This window comes from Sceloporus undulatus, chromosome 2 (genome assembly GCF_019175285.1).
Source record: "Sceloporus undulatus isolate JIND9_A2432 ecotype Alabama chromosome 2, SceUnd_v1.1, whole genome shotgun sequence".
Lineage (NCBI taxonomy): Eukaryota > Metazoa > Chordata > Lepidosauria > Squamata > Phrynosomatidae > Sceloporus > Sceloporus undulatus.
Genome location: NC_056523.1, coordinates 5,013,210 through 5,033,320, shown reverse-complemented (window position 1 = coordinate 5,033,320; position 20,111 = coordinate 5,013,210). Strand labels below are relative to the sequence as shown.

The 20,111-nt window shown below is 40.5% G+C and overlaps 2 long non-coding RNA genes across 2 annotated transcripts in view; both read right to left on the bottom strand.

Moving 5' to 3' along the window:
• Positions 1-13,387, bottom strand: part of LOC121920863 — a 14,934-nt gene extending 1,547 nt beyond the window's left edge. The window contains exons 1-4 of the long non-coding RNA XR_006101782.1: positions 13,373-13,387; positions 11,607-11,822; positions 6,850-6,935; positions 2,932-3,054 (exon numbers count right to left, since the gene is read on the bottom strand). This is a non-coding gene — a long non-coding RNA (uncharacterized LOC121920863). The remainder of the gene's footprint in view (positions 1-2,931; positions 3,055-6,849; positions 6,936-11,606; positions 11,823-13,372) is intronic.
• Positions 13,388-18,503: 5,116 nt separating this feature from the next.
• On the bottom strand, positions 18,504-19,759 carry LOC121923924. The gene is made up of 3 exons (XR_006102491.1): positions 19,590-19,759; positions 19,209-19,331; positions 18,504-18,766 (listed from the first exon to the last, which is right to left on the bottom strand). It is a non-coding gene; the product is annotated as an uncharacterized LOC121923924 (long non-coding RNA).
• Positions 19,760-20,111: the final 352 nt, after the last annotated feature.

Sequence of the window (20,111 nt, the reverse complement as noted above, 5' to 3'; positions counted from 1 at the left end):
CCTCATAGGGCATGGCTTCCAGACCCTTTACCATTTTAGTTGCTCTCTTTTGGACATGTTCCAGTTTCTCAATGTCCTTTTTGAATTGTGGTGCCCAAAACTGGACACAGCATTCCAGATGGGGCCTGACCAGAGCAGAATAGAGTGGCACTATTACTTCCCTTGATCTAGACACTATACTTCTATTGATGCAGCCTAAAATTGCATTGGCCTTGTTAGCTGCTGCATCGCACTGTTGACTAGTGTTCAACTTGTGGTCTACTTGGACTCCCAGATCCCTTTCACACTTAGTTTCATTCAGCCAGGTGTCCCCCATCCTATATCTGTGCATTTCATTTTTTTGCCCTAAGTGCAGTACCTTACATTTCTCCATGTTGAAATTAAATTTGTTAGCTTTGGCCCAACTTTCTAATCTATTAAGGTCATTTTGATTTTTTTGATTTTCTTTATGTTCATTAATAGGCCTGCCTTTGCACTTTCTTCCTTGATCTTTCTTAGTAGTTCTTCCAGGTCTGGGAGGTTTTCTGCTAGTATTATGGTGTCATCTGCATATCATAGATTGTTGATATTCCTTCCTCCTATTTTCACTCCTCATTCTTTTTTCTCCAAGCCTGCTTTTCTTACAATATGTTCTGCATATAAGTTGAACAGATAGGGTGATATGATGCACCCTTGCCTGACCCTTTGCCAATTGGGAACCATTCTGTTTCTCCATGTTCTGTTCTGACAGTAGCTTCTTGTCCTGAGTACAGATCCTTTATCAAGACCATCAGATGTGTTGACACTCCCATGACTTTAAGTGCTATCCAATGTTTTTCATGATCTATGCAGTCAAGGGCTTTGCTATAGTCTATAAAGCACATGCCGATTTTCTTTTGGGATTCCCTGGTAAGCTTCATTATCCATTGTACATTTGCAATGCGGTGCCTAATGCCTCTTCCTTTCTTGAATCCTGCCTGATTGGACCTCTGGGATTTCTCTCTCCATGTATGGTTGGAGTCAAATCAAATCAAAAGGTTACAGTGCAGTTATCTGGCAGAAGTCAAAATGTTACATTGCAAACAGGCAGGGCTAGGTAACTCCAGTCCTTATATATATAGTGACAAGGGGCAGGGAAGGTTAGTACCAACCAAAACACTGGCTGATCACTATTGTCCTTGGTCTGCAATAAAGTCTTTTGTTCCTTCACCAAGACTATTGTCTGAGTCCTTGGAACAGAGCTGATTGGTACTGACAATTACAGGATTTTGAGCATGGTTTTGGTTGCATGGGAGATTAGTACTATGGTCCTATATTTGCTGCAGTCTTTGGTGTCTACCTTTTTGTGGATAGAGATATATATTGATCATTCCTAATCTGTTGGCCATCATTTTGTTTTCCATACTTGTTGACATATGTTGGTTAGCACTACAGTTGACTTTGTCAATGTGGATTGCAGCATTTCGACTGAAATATCTTCTGTTCCTAGCAATTTGTTTTTTGCCATTTCTCTTATTGTAGTTTCTACCTCCCTTTTTAGAATTTGGGTTTCATCTTCATATGGCACTTTGCCCCATGTGTGCTTCATTTTGTCATCTCTTTTATATAATTCTTCTATGTATTGCATCCAACGTCTTCTTATTCCTTCCTGGTCTTGAATTAAGTTGTTTTTATCATCATAGAACATCCTGGTCCTTGGTTTGAACAGTCCTTTGATTTCCCAGATCTTGTGGAATAGGTCTCTTGTTCTTCCTCTTTTGAGATTGTCTTCTATTTCTCTTCACTGGCCATTGTAGTGGTTTTCTTTATATTTTCGCACTAGTTGTTGTACTGTTGCATTCATGGTTCTTAGTTTGTTCCTATCCCCTTTTTGTTTTGCTTCCTTTCTTTCCTTTATTGTTTGTAGCATTTTATCTGTCATCCATAATTTCTTCTCTTTCTTTTTTGCTCTTGAAATTGTCTGTCTGCATTCTGCATTTGTTATGTCCCTGACTTTAGACCATAGTTGTTCTGGTTCTTGATCCATTATGCTAAGTAGCACAAATCTGTTCCTTATATTGTTGATAAATTCTGATGAGATGTTGTTTAGATCGTATTTTGGTGTGATGGCTGGTTTTGTTTTCTTATTTTTACTCTTATTTTTGATATGAGTAAATCATGATCTGTACCACAGTAAGCCCCTGGTCTAGTTTTGGCTACCAGTACGGAGCTTCACCATCTCGAAATATAATAAATTTAGAATAAATATAACACTGATAAGAACATAGAAAAAAAGGACAAACAAATAAACAAAATTACAGACTTAACAAGCATATATACATAAGATAATTGACATCGGCATCCTTCTATTTTCTTCTTCCTTTACAATTGGATGTTCCAGCATGTTGTAAACTAATTATTTAGTCCTTGTTGTTGTCCATCTCTTACATCCAATTATATAATCCATTTGGTTTTTGTGTTGGCCATTTGGTGATGTCCATGTGTATAGCTTTCTTTCTGGTTGTATGAAAAATGTGTTAGCAATGAATAGGTTGTTGGCTTCACAAAAATCTATCAGACGCTCACCTACTCCGTTTCTTTTCCATAATCTGAATCTGCCTACTGTTTTTTATTCTTCTTTGCTTCCAACCTTTGCATTCCAATCTCCAATTATCAGCTTGACATCCTTTGTTGGTGTGCTGTCAATTTTCTTCCTGTAGTCCTTCATAGAATCTATCAATTTCTTGCTGCTCTGCCTCTGTGGTTGGTGCATATACCAACATGCCTAGTGCTAAAGGATTGTGGAAACCAAAGACTGACAATCTCTGAACTAAACAGAAAGGCTGGAGTCTACCCCATCTCCTGAAAGTCCCAGTCCTGAAAGTGGAAGGACATATTTAGTCTAATTCTGTTGGTCCAGTATCACTTGCTGGATCTTTATAACAGTTTCAGCACCAATGGCACTTGACTTACTCTTGTCATTCTTGTGGACTCTGTGCACAATGTATGCAGCACCTGCAACTATAACAGCACCACATAGCAATGGAACAGCAAAGGTGGATGCAGAGACACTTGCACCTGCAACTTCAAGGACACCTGCAAAGAGAAAGCAATAAGGATTATGACATTCCCCCCCCCCATCTTGTCACCATAATATAATGTGAAATTATATCAGCAGAACTGCACAATCTTGATGTGTGTGTGAATTGTGTAAGAAGCCAAGACATCTTATAAATGTCCATGAAGGGGGCAGACACTAAATTGTGTATTGGACTGAACCCATGACTCTGTATGTATTATGTAATGCCTAATGCCATGTACTGGAAGGTTGCATCAGCCAAGTATATATAGGGTTGAATCTAATGTAAACAAATTACGGGTCATTGTAGTTGTGGAGTCTTGGAGAGTCAGTGCAGTTTGTGTTTGTTAGTGAGTGTCCCCAAGAGTTCTTGTATAGCTATGTGCTGCTGAGAGCTGCTTAGGAGGAAGAGAGTGTTTGCTTTCATCCTAGAACTCTGTCCTGCATCTGTAAATAGAGATTCCTTATCATCTGTAAATAAACCCTTCATCTTGAGCTGTCAAGGTTCTGCTTTCTGATTTCAAAGAGTATCTTGAGGTCTGGCAGATATACTGAAAACCACATTCACACCTCAATACAGTGTGGCACATCTGTCTTGATTTGGAAGGTACAGTCTCAATTTATTCTCTGTCATCCTCCTGTTCCAACTCTTTTTAAAATTTCTCCTCCCACGTTCCTGCTTTCTTCTCAATTTACTTCAATTGCTGCAAATTTAAGAGATTATTGCATGGACAAATGCTGCCATGATGGATTTGGGATTGTAAAGACCAAACCAGATTTGATCACACACACCAGTGGTTGGCCAAGTGCAACCTGTCTGTATCCTCCCAGACCTCAGCCATGCTTATTCCATGGCTTTTCAAAAATGGCACTCTACTTTTTGAAAATCAGCTGGATAAGCATGGCTGAAGCCCAGGATGCAGACAAGTTGCACTTGCCCGACTGCCAGCAACTGTGATACAATCTGGTTTCGCTTTTACAATCCTGAGTCTATTGCAGCAGCATTTGTCCATGCGATAATCTCCTTAGCTCAAAGTGCAAAAGCATTTTGAACTCAGTTCACTCAGGAGGAGTGAGAGGAGAGAAGGGAGCCGAATCTTTCCCTTTTCCCCCAGCCAAAAGCAAACTGCTGCAGCTTGTCTTCACTTGTGTGTTCTTCCTCATTCACAACTTTTGCCATCTTGACCACCCTCTGATGTTGATTGTCCATATGTGTCCTAGTTTTCATTAGGGTATGGTATGAATGCTCATTGTTTTTGGTGATGTGCCTTCAAGTTGTCTCTGATTTATGGCAACTCTTTCAGTGGAGTTTCTTGCCAAAATTTATTCAGAGATTTCCCATTGTCTTCCTCTTAGACTGAGAGAATGAGTCTATTTCAAGGTCACCAAGTGGGTTTCCAAGGCCAATCGGATTGAAACCCTAGTCTCCTGGAGTTCTAGTTGAACACTCAAACTACTACATCACACTAGCTCTTAATCATTACTTTCAAAGTGATTCAAATGCTCCTCCGAAGGCTTTAGTTACTGGCAGAAATACAATTTTTATCTAAAAACCTACTGGTTCTTTTGGAGCAGCCGCATCCACTCCAGAATGCTCACAGCCATGTTAGTGTGGTAGTTTGAGTGTTGGATTATGATGCTGAGAGACTAGAGTTTGAATCCTCACTCAGCCATGGAAAGCCCACTGGGTAATCATGGGCAAGTCACTCTGGATATTATCACATGTAGCCTGTAAAACACAATTAAAGTCATAAAATAGCACCTTTGTGACACCTATTGCATGATGTTGCCTCTGACCCATTGCTGTTGTGTCTCCCAAGTGTAGTTAGAGCATCCTTTTTCATTGATAAGGGAAACTATCAATAAGCTCCCAAATGCTGGAGTCCCATTAGTCTTCAGGTGTGAAATGTTGCTACCTCAGCAGTTCCAATATTGGCAGTCACATGGTATCGCTGTCTCCTGTCCCACCTTCCTCTCCCTATTCCCAAGCAGGTTGATTTATTTTATTTTTTCTATTTCTTTTCTTTTTACCTAAATTGCATTAGAATAACATTGGAATTGCAAGAAGAGGAAGAAGAAGAAGTAGCAACTCCTACTCCAAAAAAGGCAGGCTAAGTAGGGCCCTGTCCAGACCGGAGAAAAGAGCTGGCCTGTGGGTGAAGCCATGGTGCAGGGTCCACACACTAGACGCTGTGACCCCGCCGGCAGGTCACCATTTTGGCATGCACCGGTCCACATGGCATGTGCCATGATAAATCTGGTTCCAAACTGTGCAGTGCATCATGCTGCGCGGTGCTGGCTATGGTGCCCCTTTGAGGGCACAAAAAGAAACTGGTTTTTCCAGCTCTTTTTTGTGCTCTACGGAGGCTAGATCGGTGCCATGGCATGCGGTTGCCATGGCACTGGTCCGGCCAGTAAGGGGCGGTCTGTATAGCCCCTAAGGCAGGAGTCGGCAACCTATGGCCCATGGGCCGCATGCGGCTCACCAAGGCCTAGGGACCGGCCCTAGGCCAGCCCTGCCACAGATTGCCGCCGCGGTCTTTGGCCTCCCATGCAAGCGCGCGGAGCCTTTGCGCGCGGGGCAAGCGGCGGGCAAGGGGGGCAAGGAGGAGCAAGCGGGGGCGGGCAAGGGGGGCAAGGAGGAGCAAGCGGGGCAAGCGGCGGGCAAGGGGGAGCAAGGGGGGTAATTGTGTATAGAAGCCTCAGAAACATGCATTTATATTAACATTTTTTTAAAAAATCAGCAGATTTTTTTGTGTGTCCTCCATTTTTTTTTAATTTAAAAGTGTCCTCCATTTTAAATTTGTGTCCTACATTTGTCCCGGTTTATTTATTTATTTAATTTTAAAAAATTTAATTTTTTTTTTTTGGCTTCGGCCCCCTGAGTTGTCTGAGGGACAGCAACCCGGCCCCTGGGTCAAAAAAGTTGCCTACACCTGCCCTAAGGTATAGGGCAGAGAGGGAGAATTCTGGGGAACTGCATAAGAGCGCATGATGCCAGAAACTGCCCAGAAACTATTACAGAAACATGTAATAATGGCTGCTCTCAAACTTTTTTGTTTCCATTTTCGTAACTAATGTGATTGTGGTGAGAACAGGGCTTGCGTGGAAATGTCCTCAGAGGAAATCCATGACTAGCCCCCTCTGAACAAAACATGCAAAGAAAATTCTGTCATAGGGTCACCCTTAGGGTCACCATAAGTTGAAAACAACTTGAAGCCACACAACAACAACACAACTCCAGAATACTGCCCTCCCAAGAATTTTTCTGAAACTGAGAGGTTGAAAGAATTCCATACGCATGCCATGGATGACAAGTGAGGGCTTCCATTTCAGTGGGGTAGTAAAATTTTTCTAGTTTTTGTTATTGTGTGCCTTCAAGTTCTTTGCAACTTATGACAACCCTTAGGTGAACTTATCATGAGGGTTTGGGGCAAGACTTGTTCAGAGAGGATTTGCCTTTGCCTACCTTTGAGGCTGAGTGAGAGAATGGGACTTCACTTGCCCGATGTGGTTTTCCATGGCTGAGGGAGGTATCCAACTCTGCTCTTCAGAGTCAAACCACTACACCACAATGGCCCTAGTTTTAATCTAAATTAAATACATGTGTCCTTGGCATGTAAGTCAGCATCACATAATGAATCCCATCCTTTCATTATCTGACTGAGACTTTATGAAATACAAAAAGCCTTTAGATGCGGGGGGTGGGGGGTGGGGTGTATCAATTTCCTAGCAGACTGCAACAAAATTCCTGGGTGGTTTACTTGCCTTGTCCTTGCAGACTTTTCAATACAGCATCTTTGGATACGCACCTGAAAGGATTTTTATTGAAATGGTTTTGAATGCCACTGCATTCGACATTTTCACTACAAGGCGTAGCCAAGGGCCTCAGGTTTTCCTGTGGAAGAAAAAAAATAATGTTAACATCTTGATACTTCTTTAGCTGCTTCTTGAGGGTGCAGCAAAGATTTCTCTGTGGCCTGATAAAGAAATAGTTAACATGCATTTTTACACCTCTGAACTGCACCAATAAGGAAGGAGCAGCAGAGTAAGATTTGCTCATGAAATTCACAAATAATTTTGCAGTGTAATTTGTGAGCCACGTTCTCTCCCATATAGCCATACATTGTTTTTTCAGCAATAATGAATAATTTTACCATTTTTATCCCTGCTGAAAGAAAATCATTGAGAATCTACTGATTTTGACAACTATTCATAGTCTGGCAAAAAAAAATGCATGGTGTGTGTGTGTGGGCAAGAAACAACATTTTTTTACACTGGAATAACCTAACTCATCCTGCATTAAAAAAAATGTGCATTTTGCTGCAAAGTATATCCTGAACTCTGAGCATTCTCACTTATCTAGGATCCTCCTGTCCACAGTTCCTGACTCTTGAAGTTCCCTCCTCTTTTTTACCATCTTTTGAACCTTTTGAAATATTCTTTCCATTCCTGCTCCCAGATTTGTACCTCTCCCACCTACCAGCTTACAAGATGTGAATAAAAGAAGGGGGTGGACCATACAATGTAACTGCAACAATGCGATATGAAAAATAAAATTTATATAGTATTCTAAATCTATCCTAAATATCACTTGGGAAGAGTTGTCTGCAGGTCAATATTACTCTAGATGGTACGAAGATCATCCTTCTCAGCCCCCTTAAATGTAGACCTAATAAGTACTGTATATACTCAACTATAAGTCGACCTCATGTATAAGTCGAGGCCAGGTTTTCGGACCAAAATTATGGATTTTGATATGACCCCTGGATAAGTCGAGGGTAAAACTTAGGGGCATGCAACAACAAAAAAGCAATGCAAAAGAAGTTACAAAATTCCAGGAAGCATAATTGTTTGTGCTCACACTAACGCCTGGATGGATGATAGAGTAGAGGTAGGTCAGTGCTTCCAGGACAGATTATGTTCTTGCCGTTCACCAGGGGAAGGTTCCTTTTCGAATAAAAGTTAAAGTACAATACTTACATTGACCTGTAAATAAGTGGACTCAGGTTTTGTGGGTCAAATTTTTGACTAAAATTTCTAGTCTTATACATGCGTATATAGAGTACAGAGCGCCCACTCCATACACGGGTGAGCCATACGCGGCTTCCACTTTATGCGGAAGCCACGCTGCAAAGCAGGGAATGCTTTGTGCGCCTTACATGGAACAGACTCCCACGTAAGGCAAGGCTGCACTGTACTAATCTAGGTGGCACCAAGGATTGTCTCTCCCACTCTGGTGTTCAGTGCCTTTATATCAGTGCCCCAACACTAGATCTGTCTCTATATTTTGGACTACAGCTCCCAAAATCCCCCCAAGATTTTACTAAAAGTACCTTGTCTTGCATTTTCTTTTAACATTTTTAGTTACTTTAAAGAACACACACACAAACACACAGACATAAGAATGGCAGATTGGGATTTGATGTAAAAAATGACAACTACATTATGTTCCTGTAAAATTATCCTGATGCCCATTTCATTCCAATTCTATTAGTCTATGATTCTATTAGTCTGTTCTATTCATTCTATTAGTCTAAGTAAGATAAGGAATTCTTTTAATTGCTTTGTATTTTATTCTGCATTTATATTTAAAATAAATACAACAAATAAATATTATGGTGGGCCCCTGATGTCCACTGAGGTTTGGTTCCAGGACTTCCCATGGATAACAAAATCCGTGGATACTCAAGTCCCATTAAATGCAATGGCACAGTAAGATGGTGTCCCTTGTATAAAATGGCAAACTCAAGGTTTGCTTTTTTGTTTGTTTGTTTTTGGAATTTATTTTGAAAATATTTTCTGACTGTGGATGTTAGAATCTGTGGATATGAAGGACTGACTGTATTAAGTAGAAACTCCGGAGTTTTGGGTGTCTGAGCAAGCCATGCTGGCTAGGATGATGGGACTTGTAGTTTAACTGATTTGGAGAACACCATGAAGTCTGTTCCAAACCAAGGGTGGGCTAAATCTATAATCTGAGTCACTAGACTGAGAAACAGTATATTGCCAAACAAAACAGAACTCCTGGCTCACAGGCCATAAGCAGGCTTTGTAGACCTATTTGGCATAAATGTAGCTCTCGTATAATGTCCCACAAACCTTTGTGTATTGATGAAACCCATTCTGTAATCCTCCCATGCCGCCATTTTACACTTTGCTTCTTTCCCTCAAAAGGACAGACATTTTGTGACTGAGTGCAGTTAAATATTGACTTTGGTGTTTTTACTGACCCCGGGGCTGGGTCATGGTACATTGCCAAAAACTCTTGCTTCACATGCCATTAGTAGCTAACTTTACCAATATTGCGTGGCATAAACATATCTCTCGGACCTTCCTCTCTTCTCTCCCCTCCCCACAAACCCAATTTTCCAAGAAATTCCCCACTGCCATTTTATTCTTTGCTTTTTTCCCCTGAAAAGGGCAGCCATTTTGTCCACATCTGAGTGGCCATTTTATACTGCCTCCTAAACTCTAACCAAACATTGAAACAATCCCAGCAGTGTCCCTATGATGAAGAACGCCAGTTGAAAACACACTTTTTATCTGTAGTCATAGGAAATTCTCTCCATGCAGGTTTTTTTAAGCACTGAGTCCCACCTTCTCTTTCTTTATCACACCTTATAGTTTGGTGCCATAAAAACCATTTTATTAAGACTCTTTCATGGGAATTTATCACACGGGAGAAATCCCTTGCAAAAATGGGATTTAAAAGGGAGGGAGGGAGGAAAAACACAAAAGCAGGTTGATTTTCACACATGTCGTTGCTAAACCTGTGTTTAAACCTGAACGTAAAATAAACAAAAGCCACTCCTTTTTACTTTCAGGATTTTCCAGTAGTAAAAAGAAGCGGCTTTAGTCTACTTTCACTCCACTTTCCGTTTGGATTAACATTAGTTTAACAATGACGTCATGTGAAAATCAACCTGCTCTTGCAGGTTTTTTTCCAATTTAAACTCTTGTTTTTGCACGGGATTTGCCCCATGTAATAAACTCCATACTGACATCACACCCTTGACAAATGCGCCCTCTTTTCTCAAGTAGCCAGGACACCCAGTTGCGGGAGGGGGGAAATCATAGGGAAAATGGCCTACTTCTCCCCTAGACAGAAAACAAAATTTAGCCCTGCGAAAATACAGTCGGCCCTCAGTATCCACACACTTGTCATCCATGGATTCTACCATCCGTGGACAACAAGGCTGCTTTGTCCCCCATGGTGATGCATGCACATGGCTGCACTGCCATTAGAGATAGCTCCCACTGCCCCCAGTGGCAGCGCATGCATGTGGCCAAGCTGCCATTAGAGACAACAAGTCCTGTGGTCTCTAATGGCAGCACGGCCACAAGAATGCACCACCACTGGGGACAACACAGCTATCTCTAATAGTGGAGTGGCCACATGCACATGCCACCACTTAAATTCCATTGTTCCTAATGGGGGTGCAGCCATGTGCACACACACCCATTGGGGACAACAGAACTCGAGCATCTGTGGGTTTTGGTATCCATGGAGCCATGAGAGATATAGCAGTTTCAAAATACAGTGGGCCCTTGCTATCTGCTGCAGTTTGGTTCCAGGATCCCTCGGATAACAAAATCCATGGATGCTCAAGTCCCATTACATATAATGTTAGAGCAAAATGGCATCCCTTATATAAAACAGAAAATCAAGGATTGCTATTTGGAATTTATGCTTTTTTTCAATATTTTCAAACCATGGATATTTGAATCCGTAGATAAAAAATCCATTGATAAGGAGGGCTAACTGTACATAAGTTCTGCCAGGTAGAGGCAGCCAAAGCTGTAAAACTGGCCTGCAGTGGCATAGCTATCATGGGGCTGAGAAGGACAATCCTTTTCCTGGGCATCCACCCAAAGGCTGTCTTCTTCTCACCTTACAGCATCAGCCCTGGCAGACAAGTTGGTGGCAGTAGCCGGTCCAGGAGGGGGACAATATTTTGTCCCCCTAGCCTCCCTCTCTCAGAAATTGAGTTATTATTATTAACCTTTATTTCTAAAGCGCTGTAAATTTACACAGCGCTGTACATACAATCTTTTTAATTGGACGATTCCCTGCCCTCAGGCTGCACTTCATTGGTCTGTGCACTTTCACACAAAACACCAATTTGTCTTTAACAACAGCTAAGAGAGACATTTGTGGGTACTATTTGGAACTTGAGGAATCTTTCTGTGGGCCATCATCAATAACATTTGCCAGTGACAGAATTGCTTCCTGACAGTAAGTGCTGTTGGACAGTGGAATGCTCTGCCTTGGAAAGTGGGGAGTCTCCATCTTTGGAGGTTTTTAAACAGAGGCTGGATGGCCATCTGTTGGGAGTGTTTTGATGGTGTCTTCCTGTGTGGCATGGGGTTGGACCTGATGGCCCTTGGGGTCTCTTCCAACTCTAGGATATGAATGCCTGCTTTGTATATAGAAGGCTGCTGGTTTGATCCCCAGCATCTCCATTTAGGGTTGAGGCAATCTGAAACCCCTGGACAATAGCTGTGAAGTATCCTCTTTGGCCTAACCTTTCCAAAGTTACATTGGCCACAGCCATTCTCTTCTTACCTTATTGGTGTGTTCTCGTCCTCCAATTTGAAGTTGAGTCAAATAGCCACTTGGCAAGGGACAACAAAATTTCTACTCTTGGGTAGCTCCACCTTCATCTTCACAAGGGTGGCTCACTCCCATGCCTCCTGATTGCTGGATTTTGGAAAATGGGAGGGGAGAGACCCCATGGTGGACTTGTCCTTGGTCTCTTCTCCCTAACTGATGGCATCACATCTGGTAAAAAATAGTTTAAAACTGAATATTGTGCGGGGGGGGGGGGGGGGAGAAAAATAAGTATAGGAAGTTGCCAACAGCAGGACAGTTCTTGCTATGAGCACCTAGTGAGTCTACCAACCCAAAGATACTGTTCACTTATTCAGACTGTTCCAACAGTGTATTCCCCCATTTGTCTGATTTTTCAGAACCAGTCTTGATTATCCGTCTACTTTTCCAGCGACATTTGAAATGTCCTCTTCCCATTTCCCCCTTTGTCCTCAGCTTTACTTCCATAGTTGCAAAGTGAGTGCAGAGTGCAAAAGGAGTTTAATTAATTAACCCAACAGAGGGGAGGAAAAAAGGAAATGGTGAACAATTTCCCTTCCCATGAGGCTCAGGCAAAAGCAAACTGCTGCAGCTTCTACCAGTTTGTGTGTTCTTCCTCATTAATAATTTGTGCCGTATTGACCATACCTCTGATATTGCTTGGCCAAACATGTCCTGGTTTTCATCTGTAAAATGTTTGAGGGTATGGGATAAGACTTGCAAGAGAACAAAAACAATGAGGACAGTGAAAGAAAAACATACGATTAAATGCTACATGAGTCTTATCTGGAGTTGCCCCACAGCAATCAATTCAGCTTAGTTGCCCTGACTCTTGAGTTGCATTCTTTTTAATGGATCTACTTTTGGGACAACTGGAACTAAAGGTAGAGTGCCAAAGGGCTGCAAATGGGAGGCCATGAAATCTCTGGATGCAAATATGAACCTGTAAAATTTTATTCATGCGGTGAAAGAATAATAATATCATAATTAAATTTTAAAAAGGCATCCAAATTGATGAAAAGTCCCAGATTTTGTTCCTATTCTTTCCTGTTGTGTATGTCTGGAGTATACATAGCCAGTGTGGTGTAGCTGCTTCAGCATTGGACTACAAATCTGAATATCAGGGTTATATTCCCCGCTCAGCCATGGAAATGACCTTGGGCTAATCACACACTCTCGCCCCCAAAAAACTCTGTGAAAGGTGAGCTTTAGAGTCACCATAAGTTGGAAATGGCTTTAAGCTGCACAACAATAACACACCTGGATATAGCTGTTTGCTATACCTAGTAAACTAGTGTAAAAAGTCTGATCATGCTGAGAGCTGAGAGAAAATATTCTGGGATAAATAAAACATGTACGGATCTTCAAAATAAAATTGGAAAGAAAAGGGGGGGGGGAGGAATCTGGGACTTTCCATTCTTTTAAATTAGTCTGGATGCAACCTCACATCTGTTTATTCATCTAGCCCAGAAACAGCAAACCTCTGGCCTGGAGAGAGCATTTTTGTTTGATTTGTTACCTGATGGTCCCTCTGCTCACAATGGAAAAAGAATGGAGAGAGCCAGGAATCACAAGAACTCAGCTCTTGTTATCAGAGCAGAGTAGGTGCTAGCATCAAAGAAATACTGTAATTCAGGACAGTGCTTCTGAGCATTTGCAGAGTGGAAGCTACTGAAGTATATTCCAGGGGGAAAAACACAAGATGAAACAGGCTGCATCGGCTTTGAGTAAATAATGGATACCTGCATCTGATTTGGATAAATCTCAAGCCATTTGAGGACAATATTTTGTCCCCTGAGGTACAGCACAGTCTCTCTGGAGTAACCAGAAATTAATCTAGATCTTCATTCAACTTTGTAGTCAACTCAGGACTTCGGAGGGGAGCACAACATCAGAGTCCTGTCCTGCCAAAAGGTAAACAATGCTTATCTTAGGTTTCATTTCTTGAAAATGCCTAGAGTCCGGGAACGAGGGATAGAGTTGAGAGGAATGATTAACAGGTCTACGTGGCATGCATCCGTAGTTGCAGAGATGTGGGGTCAGACGCAATAACAGCCTTAGTGCTGTTATTTCAAAATTTAGCTGCCATGGTTCCATCCTATCCTGGGGTTTGTAAATGTATGAAATATTTACAATTTCTCAACCAGAGAGCTCTAATACATCATCAAACTACCAATCCCATGATTCCATAGGATGCTGCCCTGGTAGTGAAAGTAAAATCATAGCACTATATCTGTGTAGTGTAAAGGGTACCTGGTTCATCTTCTCCTGATGTTTCTCCAAGGATGCACATTTTTCTTTTACAGTGCATTGTCCCTTGATCCTTCTTATGGATGTCTGACATACAGCTGTTCCTTCAAACCTTATTTCTCTCCATAGTGGTGGAGATATGAATACAAAACCTTGTCAATGGAAGTTAAAAGACTGGCATTTTGGAACAGTTATGGGGATGCTGATACAAGACAGCAACCAGAATCAGGCTGAAGGCAAATATTTCTTGAGAGGGTAACAACTTCTGAATAAATGTTGCCAAGTAAATCCTATGAGACGGGGGTCACCATAAGTCAGAGTTGACTTGAAGGCAAGTAACAACAACAAATCCTCTGTGGATAGTTGGAGTGTCAGGTCTCAGGACTGCCACCGAGTCTCCAGTTTTTGTGAGTCATCTCCCAAGAAAGGCAACAGGGCAAATTTGCCAGTTTTGCTGGGATCAGCTCCTGGCAAGAGGAAAGGGCTGTGTGTAAATCTCAAGCTGCTTAGGTATTAGAGCAACTGCTTGCTACAATTTGCTAGGTTTTATTTCTTGCTGCAGCCTTTTGTGACTCTCTATATGGTCTATGTATTTGTGTTGTTAGTTTCCTCTGTCCCTTCCAGCTGTTGTGGTGGTGGGCTCACCCTCCACTCTGCTCTGCATCAACCATCTGGCCACAGCAAGAAGACTAAATTAAATGTTCCTTATCCTGGCCTGATTCCCACTACCTTTCAAACCGGATCGCAAATTGATTTGAGCCTATTCAAATTACTCTGGTTCCTATTTGAATTGATTCACTGAAGCAATTCAGAGGGGGGGTATGCTCTAGACCCATTAATCCACATCTTTTTGACGCTGTTTTTTTTTCTGCGCTTTTTTGATAAATCAATTTCACGCAAATGTGAACCAGATGCAGATCAGAATCAGTTTAAATTTGCCTTTTGGTCGGCTGGAGCAGGTCCATTTTGAATCGATTCATTCATCAATGTGAACCACGAGTGGGTTATTTTATTTTATTTTGTAGCAAAAAAATGTGATCAGGGCAAATATAGTGTGAAGCATGCACCAATGTTCAATCAGTCCATTGGATTCGGATTGCACACCGATTTATTTGTAAGTGGGAATGAGACCTCTGTCTCCCTAAATGAGCAGGAATGAGCCCCTTATTTCACTTTGATAAGGGAACAGGCTCTATGATTTTTGTTTTAATATCCCACTAACTCTCTCTGTCTATCTATCTCTATCTCTTGCTCTCTTGCACACACTTTGAGAGTGTGAGGGCATGTAAATGACAAACTGCAATGCTTAAAAAATATCACCAGGAACCATTTCTAGGTCTTAGGTTTTGGCCTAGAAAAATCTAGGCCTGGGACAATCCTAAACTGGCAGCCCGGGGCAGGAGGGAAGGGGGAGGTAGAGCATTGCACTGCACATCAAATTCCTTAATAGAAGATTCCAAAACTGAAAGCTGGAACTTTGCATGTGCCATGTATATATTTTTATTATTGGGATAAACCTCTTTCCATAGACTCTAGAGTCCTAATTGTGGTTATACTTATATAAAGTCAGCCCAGAATCCAAAAAGGTCTTAATGACAGCTTTCAGAACCCAAAATTCCTTCATCAGGCAAAGATGTTTTTAAAAATTTCAGTGCAAGGATGTGTCACAAGCCAGGGTCAAGATTCAAGATATACCTAAGAACTGCAGTATTAAAGATATTACCAGTTTATCCTGTTTTGTTTAAATCACTGTAATGCAATTATTTTATATTTAATCTTCTTTATAACTCTGTATTTAAAATTTTGTTTTAATGTATTGCATTGTGTTTTACTTGTTCTATTTTGCTCCCTTCTTGACTGGTAATTGACTAAAATAAATATATGTAATTGAAGAACTGAAGTCATCCCTTGGTGATATCACAGATGGTGGGCCCAAGTGATGCCACTGAGCATAATGCATGATGCTTCAACCATAATTGCTCAGGTAATACCACATCATTTTCCTAGCAGAAATTCTTCAATATTAGGTATTTCATTTCCCCCCCAGAACTTAGCATATACAATTCTTGCTATTGTCACCATATACAACAATATTCTTCCATACTGTTTTCCACATTCTTGTCTATTTCATAGGGCAGGGGAAGGCAACCTTTTTGAGCCGGGGGCTGGGTTGCTGTCCCTCAGACAACTGGGGGGCCAAAGACAAAAAATAAATAAATAATTTTTTTTAAAAAATTAAATAAATAAATAAACTGGGACAAATGTAGGACAAAATTTTCAAATGGAGGGCACTTTTTAATAAATGGAGGACACGCAAAAAATATTGCTAATTTTTTAAAAAATGTTAATATAAATGCATGTTTCTGAGGCTTCTATAGACAATTGCCCCCCTTGCCCCTGCTTGCCCGCCGCTTGCCCACCGCGTGTCCCCTTGCCCGCCACTTACCCCCGCTTGCTCCCCCTTGTCTGCCTCCTCCTGATAGGCCAAAGGCCCCTTGCCCTCGCGCAAGAGGCCAAAGGCCCCAGCGGCAATCGGCAACAGGACCGGGTTGGGGCCGGTCCCAAGGCCTCGCCGGGCCAGATTCAGCCTGTGGGCCGTAAGTTGCCTACCCCTGTCATAGGGCATATTTAACAAGACATATTCTGGGCTCATTGCTATTTCAACTTGCAGTTATTGTTTTATGATTTTTCTCCCAGATTTTCTTGGCTAGTTTGAATTTTCATCACATATGATGAAATGTGCCCAAGCTTTTCTGACATTTCCAGCATTTTAAGTTTCCAGTATTATACATCATATTTAATTTAGCTGGCGATAAATACCAACGATGCATGGCCTTAAGGAAATTTTCTTTCAAGTCCAGCAAAGTATAAATTTGTTGGTGAATTGCCATGCCTTTTCCCAATTCTCCAATTTGATGTTCTTTTCTAAATCTTGAGACCATTCTATCATTATTTGTTTTATTGTTTCTTGTTCTCGGTTTCTTTCTTTCAGTAATTATAATATTTTGATGTGGTGACCTTCTTTATCTGTGATTATTTTGTCTAATTCTGTCATTATTTCTTCAAATCCTTCGTTCTTTTTATCTTCATCAAATCTTTCAGTTGCATATACAAAAACCAGTTATTAATTATTCCTTCCTTTTTTAGTTGTTCTTTGTATTTCACCTCATATTCTTTATTCCTTTCTTGTATTATAATGTCTCTATATCTGATCCAGGATGTATCTCTGTTCTTGCTTCTGTATAGAAAGGTTTCCTGAGGTGATATCTACAGTAGTAATTTTCTGTAAAAACTTCTTTCTTATTATACTCCATATACTTAATAATAATTTCCTTATATAGTGATGTTCAACATTTTTATTATTCTTTAATTTATTGTACCATAGGAAGGCATCCCAACCAAATTGAATATTATCCCTTTCTATACATAACATATTTTCGTTTTCCAGCTTTATCCAGTCTTTAACCTAGTCCCTACAACTGACATAATAATATAACTTAAGGCCAGGTAGATCAAATCTTCCTCTCTACTTCTCCTCTATCAAGCTGGACCCCTTAATCCTCATTTTTTACCTTACCACAGAAATTTGGTTAGTTCCTTTCGCCAGTCATCAAAACATCTCTCATTATGAATTATAGGTATTGTGTGGAAAAGATACATTAGTTTCAGCAAGACGCTAATTTTTATCAACGATATTCTTCCTCGAAAAGAGGTTTGTCATTTTGACCTTCTATTAAGGTTACAGAGTTTTCTGCCTGTACCTTGCTGACCACGGTCATTATGCTGGGTAGGCCATTTTCAATGTCAGTGGGGTTTTACCTATAACTGGCATCTTAATGACAAATTATTGCAAAAGTACAAAATACTAGATAAGGTGGAGCAAATATTGAAATGGTATTTTGAAGAAAACTCTGGAAAAGGTCATAGCTAAACAATAGTTTGGAAAGCCTCAAAATCGGTGATGAGGGGCTTTTTATACAACAAAATTATGAATTTTTAAAAATTCAGAAAGAAAAGATACAACATATTATGGATAAAATAAAGAAAAAGAAGAATTATTTTTAAAAAACCACAAAAATAAGATACACAAAGGTATCACCCAGCAATACAACAAATGATGTTAAAGAATTAATGATGGAATTAGGAAAATATAAATCAATATCAGGTTTGAAAATCAATAAAGAGAAAACATCAATACTGACGGGGGGGAAATGAAATCTGAAAAATTAAGATACTGGGGGGGGGGAAATTCTGGATTAAAGACTAACAGAAAAGCTAGATATCCGGGTATCATGATCACAAGTAAAAACTCAGATCTGTATGTAAATAATTACATATTATTTATAAATATGGGGAACTATAAAAGATTTGAAGCAATGGAAAAATTTAAATTTATGTTAGGAAAAATTGCTATGCTATAATCAATATGAGTGTTCTTCCCAAGTTACTCTTCTTATTCCAAATAATATCAATTATAAAAAGAAAAAAATTGAAATCTTTACAGGATGCAAAAGAGAGAGGAGGGCTAGCCCCCACTTTTCTCCCCAAATGGGAGCTATCCTATTGCTAGCCAATACACTGATCTAGTTGTGTTTTTATTTGGGCTGCTTAAACACAGTAAAGAGACATGACAGCTTACTCATTAATCTAGATATTTAATTAGGAAAACGGTAAAATATAACAAAGCACTGGGAAGATTGTACATATGAAAATAACAGGCATACAAGGTCCATCCAACTACAAAAGTGCCATTAGTAGAACAACTATTGATCATCGACTGTTATTGATTATTGGGACTACTCATAGAAACACTGTCAATTTCGGGGTTTGATCCTGACTGTGTCCAGCAACATCCTGCTGTGCATCATGGGCCACTCAGGAATCCTCTAAAATAAAACAAAACAGGGGGAAAGGGAGCAAGATGTAGTTAATTTTTAAAAACATCAATTACTAACATGTTATCGTCCATTGAAAGCATGCAAAAAGCATAGTCTGACATATATGTATGTATATATAAGCAAGGAACAATTACATATACTGTATCCGTGTAGATCTGAACCTAGATGCATCACACATCAGGCAAAATCACAATATATCCACTTAACTTAATGCTTGAAATGTATGCAGGTCAATGACAATAAACCAGTCACATGCTCTTAGCCTCAGAGGAAGGCAAAGGCAAATCCTCTCTGCATAAATCTTGCCAAGAAAACCCCATGACAGCCTTAAAATCATTGTAAACCAGAAATGTCTCAAAGGCACACCACAACAATAGTATCACTTCCCAGATCTTTATAACATTTCGGGCACCAGTCACCCTTTGCTTACTCTTTGTAGGTTTCTTAACTTTGTGAGCGATATATGCAGCACTCGCAACTACAACAGCACTACACAGAAATGGAACAACCCATGCAGGTGCGGACACGCTTACGCCTGCAACCTTGAGCAGACCTGCAAAGAGAACCAGTGATCAGCATTACAATGAAGGATTGTGTTATACCCTCCAACTGCCCAATTTGGCAGACAGTCTGCCCAATGATATCCTGCCCAATTTGGCAGAGACAGTCATGATAAATTTTCTATCATCCCACTTTCTCAACTGCTTTTAAAATGTTCTATTCCCTTCTTAGCTCAAAATACAGCATAACAGCTAAGCAGCCACCTCAACACTGTCCATACTTTTTTTTAAAGGCACATTGAGGCACTCACCTGAGAAAGCTGAGATCGAAATTCCCTTAATTGACAGAGGATCCATAGTTGTCCTTAGTGGACAATAGTTGGTGGGGCCACAGATGGGATGTCACTCACGAAAACAGTGTTTCTAACTGAGTTGGTCCCTCTGCAACAGGAACAGTAGACAGGAGTTGCCTCCAGGATCTCTTACTGTGAATGTATAAACAATCAAAAAGAGAGAAAAGTTGAAAGGCTGCCTCCTCAGCTACCCTCTTATGTTAAAAAAAAGAGAGAATAGATTAATACATTTAGGCACTGAAAGAGAAATTATACGTAGAGGCGCTGGACGTATTTTGACAGAAGTTTTCAGGTCGTCTCTGGAAAATTCAAAATGTTTTTTTTTATTTATGCAAGGCATATCTGAGTCTGGACTGCATCTGCACTGCAGAAATAAAGCTCACCCACACCATACACAGTTTTAAACTTATATGGAAGGTTAAGCCGTGGGAGGTATAATGGCATGTTTGCAGTGCCGGACACAGGAGCACTCCTCCATTA